This window comes from Lycium ferocissimum, chromosome 4 (genome assembly GCF_029784015.1).
Source record: "Lycium ferocissimum isolate CSIRO_LF1 chromosome 4, AGI_CSIRO_Lferr_CH_V1, whole genome shotgun sequence".
Taxonomy (NCBI): Eukaryota; Viridiplantae; Streptophyta; class Magnoliopsida; order Solanales; family Solanaceae; genus Lycium; species Lycium ferocissimum.
The window spans coordinates 70,510,287-70,525,499 of record NC_081345.1 but is presented as its reverse complement, the minus strand read 5'-3'; positions in this window follow the sequence as shown (position 1 = coordinate 70,525,499).

Sequence of the window (15,213 nt, the reverse complement as noted above, 5' to 3'; positions counted from 1 at the left end):
CGTCCTCGAATGTTAAGGTACACGAGGAGCGTTCGTTCATTATGGTTTCTATGAAAATTTCGGCAGAGTTTTCTCTATATTTCAGATACCACTGAGACATGCATGTTTATTGATTTAGGCTGCTGTTACACCTCGAAAAAATTTCATGTCGTCATGTGGTAGATAGACTAACGCAGGGTGAGATGCATACGATGTCCCTACAAGTAAGAAAGGTTACTTGGTGATTCTAATTAAGATTCCAAAGACATTCGAGGCAAGAGAAGAAAGTTCATTGAGGAAGGCAAGGTATAAGTCGTGTTTTGGAAAGGCTTTGCAAAGTACCAAGCTAACGTTGGTTTAAAATTGTCTTAAAGAAGAGTTATAATGTTCCTTAGGTTGCTAATGAAGTGTTAAATAAGTGTTAAGAAGTTTCCATAAGGATTGGAGATCAAACAAAAAGACAAGGACAAGTTAGAAAAAAGGGTGAGTTATACGACCCATTATACGGTTCGTATAACTCTATACGGTCCGTATAGTGGTCCGTATAACCGTCACAGTGAGGGGTGATCACTGGGAGTATTATATGGTCACTTATACAGATCACATAAAATTATACGGACCATATAAGGTACCGTATAATGGTTGCAGAAAGGATGATTGTTGGTGCAATTTCACGGTCACTTATACGGACCGTATAAGTGTCTATATAATCCGTGACGGGTCAGATTTTCCCAATTATAAATATAAGACCCCATGTTATTATTTTCATTTCTACTTCCTCCTCACTTCTTGAAACCTCTAGAACTCTCTATACCTCCTATTAACACAAATACAAGGGAAATCAAAGATTAAATACCAATAACTAGTGGAATCAAATGCAAGAATGCTAACTAGGGTTGATGGAAGCTAGAAATCTCTTTGGAAGTGAAGCTAGGGTTTTCTTTAAGTGAAGCATTTTCATCCAAAACCCATTCCTACATAATCAAAGGTGAGTTTTACGTTCATTTCATGCTATTAAGAGTAATGAATGGTTGAAAGACTTGGATTATGGAAGAAAGTAGAAAATGGGGTACAAATATGAGAATAGTGAAATTCTTGAATGGTAACTTGATTTGAATCATAGTTCTTGACATGTTATGGGTATAATATTGTTATGAATGATATTAAGGATGTTGAAGTAGCATTATACATGAATGAATGCGACGTTGGGTAATAACTATGGTTATGGATGACCTTGGGAGGTAATTTGGAGAATTGAATAATGTCTAGCTTAACAAAATTTATTGATTATAATATTATGGATGTTGTTATTGATACTTGGGAGCTGTTATATAATGTGGAGAACGTTGTAGAAACAAAGGAAGTGCTGCCCAATTTTCGTTAGCCCTTAGTCACCTTAGTTTAGCTTCAAGTATGTTATCGATTATCTAATCTTAGTACGAATTCTCTTGAATGTAGAATCGCTAGCTTCGAAGGAAACCATTTAGTTGATAGAGCTAATGAGACGAAAAGGTATGTAAGGCTAGTCCCTTCTTCTCTAAGGCATGATTCCTATAACATGACTTCCTTTGTCTTTCCATGACTCTCTTATATTCCGAAAACTATAAGTCTATGAGTATTACGAGCTTCTCATGAGATAGAGATAAGAGATGTGTTATGAATATGACAATGATGATGATGAATCTAAGTCTAGAGACTCTAAAGCTTATGATATGGTAGTCTTATGAAGCTAATGATCCTTATATGATTCCTTGGTATTATTCATTGTTGTTAAGCTCACCTTATAATGCTCGTTCCTTCAAGGTGAGATATGATGACCATGACTACCCCATAATGGAATCGGGAGTTCTCGACCTTACGTCACCCCGATAGATTTGTAACTTTTACTTGAGTTCTTATGCATGCTTTATGATAAGTATATAATGATGAGATTACACCGTGCCTACATGGCCGGGCAGACACCGCTAAGGCGGGTGGCATATACACCATGTCTAGATGGCATGGGCAGACACCACTAGTGGGTGGCATGAGATGTTTACCCCGGATGCGGGCTAATGATGATCACACCGTACCTATATAGTTGCGCAATTGCATACATATGCTTACATAATATGATGTTGTTTATTATATGAGTTAGCATGCATGACTCCGCCTTAAGAGGCAATCAGTTACAGGTTACCCTGTTACCTTATACTCTTGCATCTCTTTATCGTGTTATTGCGTATGCCTTACATACTTAGTACATTGTTCGTACTGACGTCCTTTTCTTTCTATGGACGCTGTGTTCATACCCTCAGGTAGGCAGGGAGGCGGCCTAGATTCTTAGGAGCTACTCAGCAGATTCACAGGAGCACTCCACTACTCCGGAGGTGCCATTGGTTGATATATTCTTTTGTGTACATATTTGGGCACGACGGGGTCCTGTCCCGTCCTTATGTCTCTGTACTCTAGTAGAGGCTCGTAGATAAGTATGCGTGGGTAGTAGTTGTCTCATGAATACATCAGTGTATATTTTTTAATATAATTTTTTGCAGCCGTAAGGACTTATGTATATTTATGCATCGCATTGGATATTATGTGTGTCCAGGATGGGTATGATTATTAGCGTAAAAAGTGGTGCTTGGTAGTCAGCTCTGAGTACCCGTCATGGCCTCCTAGTCGGGTCGAGACAGTTGCCCTTACCCGAGCACCCCACTTACAGTTCTTTCTTTCAGATGCTTTACATACCAGTGCAATTCAAATATACTGACGTCCCTTTTGCCCTTGGCCGGCATCTCGCAATGCAGGTAACGATCTACGGGATGATGGATCTGCTTGCTAGGATTCTCGTATCAGCTGATTGGTGAGCCCCAATTCTTTCGGGGCGTTATTTTTATTGATCATGCTTTCAGTATTTTAGATTGACAGGTATGTCCAGGCCCTTGTCTCGGTAAACAGTTAGTATTTTAGTACTCTTTAGAGGCTTCTTAGACTATAATTGCAGTAAGTCAAAGTTTAGGGTTTTTTTTTTAGCTGTCACGACCCAAACAGGAGGACCGCGACTGACACCCAAGACCATACTCGGCTGAGTGCCATACTATTATTCCATCCATGAGTCACAACTTTTTATGAACCTTTAATTTACGAAATGACGCTTCCGTCAAGTAAATAAAAAAAACTTTTCAATAAAACTCTTTCATCAAATCAGTGACTTCTCCCTTATCATTAATTCAAAGAAAACCTTTAGTCACAATAAAATCTAAAAAAAAATAAGCATAAAACACATCGACCTATATGGTCACTTTACACAACTATAGACATCTCGACGCACTATCCACAGGACACTGTCTGCAAAAGTCTCTAACATACACGAGATACCATAATATAAGTACTCTGACTCAGCAATACTCCGAACTGAGATGGAGCTCACCAATCCAGCCGATAGCCTGGGAACATCCTATAGCCAATGTCTTCTACTTATCTATATACACCTGCGTGGCATGAAATGCAGCGTCCACAAGAAGGGACGTCAGTATGAACAGTGTACTGAGTATGAAAGGCATGAAATCAACATGTATATAAAATCCTGGAAGACATTTGAGACATGTCAATGAATGGGCAAGATAAATGAATCAATACAGCTATATCAAGGAAACTCATATATCTATAGAAATGCCACAACATAATCCACATCGTCACCTCTAAAACATCACCACATAGGCTACAGCATCACCCCCTGTCAACTGCGCCTCTTATAGATAAATATCACATCATAGGCCACAGCGTCACCTCCTGTCAACTGTGCCTTATATATATATATATATATACACATCACAGCAAAGGTCACAGCGTCACCCCCGTCAATCGTGCCTTATATATAGACATCATAACAAAGGCCACGGCGTCACCCCCGTCATTCGTGCTTATATATATATACATCACAACAAAGATACAGCACCCCCCGTCAACCGTACTTATATATATATATATATATATATATATATATATATACACACACACACACACACACACACACATCACAACAAAGGCCACAGCGTCACCCCTGTCAACTGTGCCTTTTATATGTACATGAAGAATGAGAATGAGTGCAGTGCATAAGCAAAATGAAATAATAGAACTCTGTAATGTCACAAAATAGCTATATACATATATTATACTCATAGCATGCATGAGAGTTCAAATAAAAGCTACTACTTTAGCGGAATGACGTAAGGTCGGTAACCTCTGATTGTATTATGGAATAATCATCATCGCTCTGTCGCACCTTGAAGGAACAATTATTATAAGGTGAGACCAACAACAATGAATAAAATCGAGAAAATCATGAAATAAGTTCAATAATCTCATAAAAGCATTGATCTCATAACTTGAGACTTTTAACCATAAAATCATCATCATCATAATCATCATAGAAAATATTCTCATCTTTGACATCATCATTATCATCGTAAAAACATGTTCATCCCAGTTATCGTAAGAGCTCACAAAATCATAAATCTCTGCTTTGGAAAATACAGGCATTTTGGAAAATATTTATGGATTATCGGGAAAGGAATCATGCCTTGGAGTCATAAACTTCTACCTTTTGAAAACAAAAAAGTTATGGAAGCATATATGAAATCGTACCACATGGATCATGCCTTTGAAAGAAAGGGACGAGCCTTAACATACCTGATTGATCTGCTACGAATTAACGCTTATTCTCTCGAACTTGCAAATCTACACTCAAGAGAAATTATAATCTTTTGTTAGACTTATCGTCATATGCCTATCTCAAGTCCTTAAACCAAACTCCTTTAGAATCTCCCAAAATTCGGGCAGCATCTCCCCTGTATATATGCCTAGCCCGAAATCACAATCCAGCAACCATCAACAACAACAATAATACCAACATCAACAACAATATTATCAATACCAATATATTCCATAAAACCACACGATGTTTTTCAACATACAACAACAATATACACTTTCTTTCTTCCCAATCAAGGAGCATAATCTCATAAACACACCAACAACATTAGATACTATCTCTATACATGTAAATCAACCCAGCCACATGGCCACAACATGCTCAAAACAGTCCATAAACACAACAACTACAACACGACACTTTATAACCTTTCCTCCATAACTATTTTCACTTTTAAGACTTGTTAAACCTTCAAATAAACTCAACATAAGAGATAGGATGAATAACATACCTTATACTTGAATAAATTCAGCCACACCAACTTTCTTCAAGACCAAACTTACCACAACATCAAGTAGAAGCAAGAACAATCACCTTTCATGGCCTAGGTTAGTGTAATCTTGTTAAATTCTTGATTTAATGGGTTATAAATGTCTGGGGGTTGTGTTGAGAAGTTTCTAGGACTATTGAGAATATAAATTTCTGAAAAAGTAGAATTAATGGGGTATTTATACCTTCTCAAGTGGGACCCGCGGAAGCCATTTGGCAGCTTGGAGTCTTTATCATAAAATGGCCATAATTCTTGATCCCGATATTGTATGAGGGCCCACAACCTATGGTTGGAAAGATCTTCAAATTATCTATAACTTTCACCTTTAGTGTGTTTCCAAATTCTAAACTTATAATAGCGTTTTAGCCCCTTCAAGTCAGATCATCCGAAAACGTATCCTTAAATCATCCTTTTGGAGGGCTTATGCTCATATTTGGCTTAAGGGTCCTTCTTAAGATTTGCTCAACTTCCCATGTACTACTCATATCACTTTTCATATGTCCTTTATAAAACCCCAACATGTGGGTCCCACCTTAACTAACGGTTACGAGGGCTATTCATTAAGTAACGTGTTAAGTGATTTACTCCATACGGTCTCCAAATGTGTGTGTGTGTGTGTGTGTGTGTGTATATATATATATATATATATATATATATATATATTCTTATACCCAGATCATGTAATCTTCATCCCTGATCCTTGTATAACTTTGCTCTCCCTTGAGCTCATACTAAGTCGTCTACAATTTTGGTAACACGAAATTTTTCGGGGTGTAACATTAGCCACGCGGGCTGCTTATTATACCTTCAGATTTTTTTTCGCATTTATGATTTATTAGTTAGATAGTTCAGTATCTCAACTTGTTTATATGTTTATTCCACATTCAGTATATACCACATGTTGATTCAGCCATCTAGTTGGTTCGCTCGGTCACATGTTGTCAGGCACCGAGTGTCGTGTTATGCCCAGGCTATGGTTCGGGGCGTGACAAAGCTTGGTATTAGAGCTCTAGGTTCAAGTGTCCTAGGGAGTCTATGAAGCAGTATCTAGTAGAGTCCATTTATGGGTGTAAAGTGCACCACACTTATAATTGGGAGGCTACAGGGCATTTAGGAAAAGTTACCATTTTTTTCCTACCCCAGATCACGCACTTAGAGTTATACCTTTAGGAAATAATTATAACTCATGCGTATTACGTTCTTTCAGAAAATGTCTTCTAAGAAAAAGGTAGCTACAAGACAGAGGGCTATCATTAATGCTACCTTAGAGGTAGACTCTCAGACTCAGGGAGTTTGCTTCAGGGCCCAAGGACTTGAAGGTAACTTTAACCCTGAATGACCGCAGGGAACTAGAGCTAGACGGTTCCTGGATGGTAGGTCATCAGTGTCACACCCTAACTTATTAGGGCGTGATGGGCACCCGACCCTTACTTAGGGCCGAGCGAACCCGCTGACTCTCGTGATACTCATAATCATCGGGCCCTTAAATCATGACATGAATGCATAATGTAAGCTTCTCAGAAAGACATGCTTTTCGTTCTTCTCAAATCAAGGAAAATCTGTATACATATGAAACTTGTAACACAATGCATAATAATAATACACCGGCTTACAGAGCCGCTTACAAAACTGACATATACTATACGTGACTCTGTCTGCAAAGTCTCTAACATAGAACATGATGGCACAACATAAATACCCTGACTCGGCAGCACTCCCGAGGAAATGGAGCTCGCCAATCCAGCTGGAACATCTCCTACTAATGTCCTCCACTTATCTGTATGTACCTGCGTGGCATGAAACGCAGCCCCCGAAGAAAGGGGGTCAGTACGGAATATGTACTGAGCATGTAAAGCATGGAAGGCGAAAAGAATCATCGAAGTACGAGTACAGAAAAGTAGTACAGTAACCAGAAACCACAAGGCTTGCCTTTGAAACATAATCGTACATGTCAATATCCTATCTGATTCATTCTGGAACTTAGAAACATAAGCAAATCATCATCATGTCATCATCATATATATATATATATCGTACCCGGCCCTCTAGTGAGGGACTTGATAAATAGAATCATTATGTCATCATATGCATATATACCGTACCCGGCCCTCTAGTGAGGGACTCGGTGAAGTAATCATATATGTATACCGTACCCGGCCCTTTCGGGACTCGGTGGAGGAGATCCTATCTCCATCATGTGTACATCATACTCGGCCCATCCTGTGGGCTGGCGCCATCATCACATCATCATATACCGTACCCGGCCCTCTAATGAGGGACTCGGTGAACAATGCAGTGAAACTGTGCACGAATACATACCCGGCCCGGGACTCGGTGAAAGAAGTAATAACAGCTAGCACGAGCAGAGTAGTGAGAAACCATATGCATATAAATCATCAATCCAGACTCAATAGGTAAGTAGACAAGTCTACGCTCGAGTATCCGAATCATAGTCATATCAAATCCGTTCTAACTATCATTAGGGCTGCATTAAAAGGAATGTGAGGGATCGTAGACATGTATCAAGCCAATCCGAGCCCGCCCATGAAAGTTACGGGCATCATACGTTATAGAATCATTTGCTAACATATCAAAGCAATCCGGTTCCGTCTATGAAAGTTACGGACATTTTTAGACATAGGATCTTTTAGAACAAAAATTCTTTTTGCAACATTTGAAATTCAATCATACATAAGACTTAAGGACCATAGTCTGACCATATGAAGAATGTCAACATCAAGAAGCAAGTAAGAATTGTAAACATGCTCGGAACTTAAGAATGGAGTTACCCCAAGGCACATACCATGTCATATCTTACTTACGTCTAAGACATGCCAAAAGAAAGAAGGAGTAAGCTTTACATACCTCGTCCGCTTCCTAAGCTAATCCGAATTTAAGTCTCGAACTTTCCAAGATCTACAACAACGTCATCATATACCAAACATTAGCTATAAACACTTAGGGATTCCATCCCAAGCCAACACTTTATCTACAGAAATTTGGGCAGCATTTCCCCTATAAATTCAACAACCCCGAGAATTCAACTCGGCCAAATCATCAACAACAATACCCACAACCATACTAACAACGTCGATGAGTAATTCAAAATGCATTCTAACATTAGCAATTCTTTTCCATATGATTCGACAACATTCCCTTGATATTCAATTCAACTACATACATTCAAACCAACATCAACGCTCACAAGTTCAAGTACTAATCCGAGATCATTCAAACAAGGTTCAAGAATATTTCAAACAATCCGCACAATATTCAAAACACTCCAATCAACACACACACAACCCGAAACCTTCCAACTTCAATGGAAACAACAACAACACATTTCTTTCTTTCAAATTCATGAACTACACCAACAATCCACACATTGACAACATTATCTTCATAATTACAAGAAACTATATTTAATTCACATTAGCTTTCAAAAACAGACCACACACGATTTTAACTTCAACTTGAACCATTAAACCTTCATTTTACATCATAGAATTTACAACAACAACAACCAAAACACTAAGTAAATTTAGTTCATTCCTTGTCACAAAACATCCCATACTCACGGCTCAACATCAACATACAAAGTTTCATGAATTTCATCCATTTCTACACACTATTCCCTCCGTTCTAATCCGTTAAAACTCTGAATAAACTTGTTAACAATGAAAAGGAACCTTAATCTTACCTCAAGTGTGCAGCCACCACGTCCACCCTCTTCTTCTTGGTTGATTTTTAGCTCAAATTGAAGGCAACGCGACGTACGACACTTTTCTCTTCATGGGCTTCGGAATTCGGGGCGCGGATTTTGGTCAAAATTAGTTTTCTCTCTAGGCTCTCCTCTCTCTTTTTCTCCAGAATTTTCTGGGTGTTTTGGTATGAAAAATGAGGAGAAAAGGCTGATATTTCATTTAAAAAGGTTTGGGTAATGGGCCTGACCCGGTTGGGCTCGGGTTGGGCCTGGCTCACTGACCTTTCTGCCTTAAAACGCCCATATCTCCTTATCCCGATGTCGCCTGTGAATCTACGACCTATGGTTGGAAAGATATTTCAATTATATACAACTTTAATTCTGGGAGTTTTCCCAAATTCCAAACTCATAATACCGTTTTGGCCCTCGAAGTCGGATCACCCGAAGACGTTTTCTTAAATCGTCCTTTTGGAGGGCTTACACTCATTTTTAGCTTATGGGTCCTTCTTAGGACTTGCTCAAATTCACATGTAATACCCATATATCTCTTCATATGTCCTTTATAAAATCCCAACATGTGGGTCCCACCTTAACCTCTCAACTTGGCTAGAGTTTGTAAGTTGCCAAGAATGAATATTTTGATTGCTCCAACAACTACTCCACGTTACTAGGGACCTTCCAATTGGTGGGAATGCTAGAAGAAAATAATTTTTCTTGATCAAAAATTAGGGACCATATTCGGCCAGCCCCCTTGGCCGAATGGTTCTCCTTCTTTGTCTTTAATTTCTCTAAGTTTCTAGAGTTTGCAAAATGATGAATTGTCTCACTTAGTCATCCTTTGTATAAATATATACTTAGCTACCACAAATATATGGTGTACACATGTGCCATTTCATGACTTGAAACTATTGGCCAACCATGGGTGGGGCCCACACCATACCCCACGGCCACATGGCCCTTTGGCCACTTTATGAAATATTTTTTTCCAACTCTTAGCCCCTAGTTTTCCTTATTCCAATTTACCCTTAATACTCCATACCAGTAAAAAGATGAATATGCAACTTATGCACTCTAACAGAATCGGAAAAAAAAAATATAATCTTGTCCGTAACTTATCGCGGTCAGCTCGGAATATCCCAATGTTCAAGATACGGGATATAACAATCAGGGCCTGCTCCATTTACCGTTGGTGTTTTAGCTCATGCCAGTGAGAGAAAAAAGGGTTTTCAGAATCCTATCTGCATCAAGTTAGTAGGAGACACCAAGTGGTGTGCCGCTCAGGCATTTATGGGTGCTTTAGGTATGGCCGGCAGGGTCACTATCTAAAGGATTGCCCATCAATGAAATAGGTTACCAAAGGTAATGAGGACAGTGTGAAGGAAGATGAGAAGATGTAGAACGAGAAAGACAGGGAATTTAGCAAGAGAGCTAAGTCCACAGGTAACTTCAACCATGGAAAATCTCAGGGAGGTGGAAACTAACAGTTTTTTTAGAATAGTTCAATAGGACTTGCTTCATCTACAGTCAGTGCACCAGCCCCGAGGTTCAAGTTTAATCAAAAAAAGCCAAAAATTCATAGCAACATACTTACAATCATAGGCTAGTGTAGGCCACAAAGGTCCTCAGCACCCTACATGCAACATGTGTGGTAGGAGTCACCCAGGGGGGTGTTGTTCGGGCTCTGATGGTTGTTTTGAATGTGGTCAGCAGAGCCATTATCTAAGCGATTTTCCTTCAGTAAGATGGAATACTGGAGGCAGAGGTCGGAACCACTTATATGCTCTAGCAGGTCGTCAGGGCTCTGGGGCATCCTCAGATGTAGCCACATGTATGATGATGATAGATCTAATGTAAGACCCCACGGGGCAACATATATAAATTGATTTCCATGGTTTTGAACAAGATGGTTCCTAAGGGAAAATTACCAATGATCCTAATATGTCTGGAGTTTTCAGAAGAAGTATATTTTTCGTATGACCCATGCATAGCAATTAAGAAAAAAAGATGGTGTATGATATGGAACCAGAAGCAGACGATGTTAAATTTCTAGAAATAGTTTTAGTTTGTTCAAGTTTAGGTATATTAGAACTAGAGATTACGGCATTAGTAAGTTACTATAAGGAGCAGATTTTATTATATTATTAAGAGATAAGAAGATATGACCGTTCCCACTTAGGTTATGTGAGTAAGTGTTTACCCCGGACGTGTATAGTCTGATATGATTTTGAGTGTATAGAAGGTTCGGGGTTAGGTATTCAAAAAATTTCATCTAAGAAAGAGAAATTGCCCTAAGTGTGATCCATGCCTATAGTTCAGAAAAGATAGTATACACAACCGTAGAATAGGGTCGAAGGATGAGGAAAGTTAGAAAAAACCTCCTGCTTCACTTTAGTTATTTAGAGCAGAATTAGAGAGCATGATGCTAGCAAATGGTTAGTAGAAGAATAGTAGGTAAGTTTTGAGTAGATACAGTGAAATAGCAATTTCAGCAAAGCTAGTAGAGGTACAATTTGATTTAGTTAGTCAAGTTAACACTAGTGAGTGGGCACAGTTTGAATACATCCACATACGTGTTAGAATCCAAGGGTTTAAGTTGAATTTGAAATATAGTGATTAGTGGAATAAGAATCAGCTAAGCTGTAAGAGAGAAAACTACAGAAGAATAGCCTTTAAGAGTTATCGGAAGGGGTTTCCCTAATATTGACAGTGTGAGAAGAGTTAAATCATTAGGATTGTGTATGACTGTTACAAATATATTAGGTCCTTTTTTATGTAAGTAACTCAATTTTTCTAGAAAGGAAGATTGCTCAGAAGCTAGTCTAAAAATGAGTCCTCAGTAATGTAAAGTACAAACAATGGCATAAGATAAAGAAAAAACTGCTTGATCTCAACAAAAGAGAAGGATCCATAAGTGTAAGACCTTAACCTTGGTTTAAGGGACAGATCCGTAAATCGTCAGTAAGTCCAGTTGGACATTTGAGACCTGAAGGGTTAAGATAAGATATGAAGAACCTTAGTCTAGTAATGAGGGCATAATGAGATAGTTTCTGTAAGTGTCTCACAGGTATAGAATGATCGTCGATCGACTTGTGGAAAGGTCAATTATTATCGATTAAGGGATCATAGAAAAGCTATAAGATCATGTCCGGTTATGTGTCACAAAGGTAGTGCCATTTCCCGAGAATCTAATCCTCAGGGTGCTGGTCAAAGATTTAGCGCACAGCAATACTATAAGTATTTTAGCAAAGAATTCATGTATAGGAGTTTAGCTCATGCCGAAGAAGGCAACATAATTATGGTGAAAGTTCACCGTTTAGCAAATCTAAGAGTTCAACTTTTTGACTCTGAAGATAATGGAGTTGTTGGTTAGAACATGGCTAAATCCTCCTTAGTAGCGGAAGTAAAGATATAATGATCCCTACCTGTTGCAGCTGTAATAGGGGATTCACAAGCATAAGACGACGGCTTTTGAAAAAGGGGGAGATGATGGTACTTTAAGGTACCAGGGCAGATTATGTGTTCCAGATGTAGATGGGCTTAGAGAGCGAAACATGTCAAAAGCATACAATTTCAGGTATTCTGTTCTGCTAGGTTCCACAAAGATGTATCATGACCTCAAAGAGGTTCATTGGTGGAACGACATGAAAAAAAAATGTAGCAGATTCTGTGGCTAAGTGTCCAAATTGTCAACAACGCACCAGAAGCCCAGTAGTTTAGCACGTAATACATATGTTCATGATTGGAGATGATAAATATGAACTTTATAACATGGTTATCATACTCATTTTGAAAGAATGATTCAATTTGGGTGATTGTAGAGTGACATACTAAGTCAGTGCACTTTTTGCCAGTAAGAACCATCAATTCAGCAGAAGACTGTGCTAAGTTGTATATTCAGTAAGTCGTCAGATTGCATGGGACTTCAGTGTCCATCATTTCAGATTGTGGTACCCAGCCCAAAGAAAACATTTGAAGTCCTTTCATAAAGGATTAGGCACAAGGGTGAATCTCAGTACAGCTTTCCATCCTCAGGCAGATAGTCCGGTAGAGCTCACAATCCAGATTCTGGAAGATAGGTTGAGAGCATGTGTCATAGACTTTAAAGGAAATTGGGATGATCATTTGCCTCTCATTGAATTTATTTCTAATTATAAATATCATGCCAGTATCTAGATGGCACTGTTTGAAGCCTTGTATGGGCAAGTTGTAGATCAATTATTGGTTGGTATGAAGATGGGAAAATAGAATTGCTCGAGCCAGATTTGGTCCATCAGGCTATGGAAAAAAGGGTTAAATTGATTCAGGAGCATTTGAACGCGGCTAACAGTTGTCAGAAGTCCTATTCAGATGTGTGGCACATAGATTCAGAGTTTCATGTTAAAGATTGGGATTTTATTGAAATTTTTGCCTATGAAAAGTGTCATGTGATTTGAGAAAAAAAGGAAGCTTAGTCCCATATATATTAGACCATACAGGATCCTACGAAGGACTGGCCAAGTGGCTTATGAGCTAAAGTTTCCACCAGAGTTGGTCGCCTTACACTCAGTGCCATGTTATTGTCACGACCCGACTAGGGGGCCATGACGGGTACCCAGCTAACCACCGAGCACCGCTTATCATGCTAGCCATCATACTCAATTTAACCAAACATAGCTCTCAAAGTAAACTTACTATGAAATGATCATTACTCATCTTCCGAAACATGCGTCTATACATAAGCCCTTGAGGCTACAAAATGATATACAAAGATATACACTAAGAGGGCACATAACATCTAATACCCACACATATGTATCTATGAGCCTCTACTAGAGATCTAAACCATAAAGACGGGACAGGACCCTGCCATGCCCAAATATGTACACAAGAGAATATACCGATAGCGGCAACTCCGGAGTAGTGGAGTGCTCCTGTGTATGCTGATGTGACTCCTAAGGATCCGTACCGTCTCCCTGCCTATCTGTGGGAATGAACACAGCGTCCATAAAAGAAAAGGATGTCAATACGAACAATGTACTGAGTATGGAAGGCATGTATGTCAACATAATAAAGAAATAAGAGAACATAAAGTGGAGGGATAACCTATAACTGATTTCCTCTTAAGGTGGAATCATGCATGCTAACTTTCGTAATAAACAACATCATACCATGCATACATACACAAACTGCCCTTCCATATAGGTACGGTGTGATCATCATTAGCCCGTGTCCGGGCCTCCCGCGTCCGGGGAAAACATCTCAAACAGCCCACTAGTGGTCTTTGCCCGGCCATATAGGCACGGTGTAATCATCATCATCATAGCTGCCCACTATGCCTGTTGTAGTGGTGACTGCCCGGCCAACTAGGTGTCACGACCCGACTAGGCCCATGACGGGTACCCGGAGCTAACCACCGAGCACCTCTCATTCTATTACTCATTGCGGTCATTCATTAATCTCATACTTATAATCATAGAAAAACCATTTCTACTTGAAACATATTTACCTTATATACATAAGCCCTCCGGCTATCAAATAATATATATATACATACGATGAGAAACCGCGAGACCATACTACCCACACATACGTATCTACGAACCTCTACTAGAGTGCTAGACATAAGGATGGGACAGGACCCCGTCGTTCCCAAAACACATGTATGTACACAAAAGAATAAGTCAACGGCACCTCCGGAACAATGGAGTGCCTCAAGTTAGCTGATAGCTCCTACGAATCTGGATCACCTCCCTGTCTACCTTTGGGAATGAACACAGCGTCCAAAGAAAACGAACGTCAGTATGAACATTGTACTGAGTATGTAAGGCATAAACAATAATAATACGTCAATGAAATAAGGAAGCATCAAATAAGGAGCAATCTGTAACTGACTGTCAATTATAAAAGAAATAATGCATGCTGGCTTACTTCATAATCATCATCATATCATGTATGCATATATGTATAAGGCAGCTCCGTCCTTATAGGTATGGTGTGATAATCGTTAGCCCGCGTCCGAACCCGCGTATGGGGGCACCATCTCATGCCGCCCACTAGTGGTGTCGCCATGCCATCTAGACATGATATCTGTTGCCCGCCTTAGCGGTGTCGCCCGACCATATAGGCGCGGTGTAACATCATTATCATGTACTCATCATAATGCATGCATTGAACTCAAAGACAACTACACTTTATCGGGGTTACATAAGGGTCGTAAACCCCGATTCCATATGGAGGATTCATAAGCATTCGCCTCACCTTGAAGGAATTAGCATATAAGGTGAGTGTATACAATAAACAACATCAAAG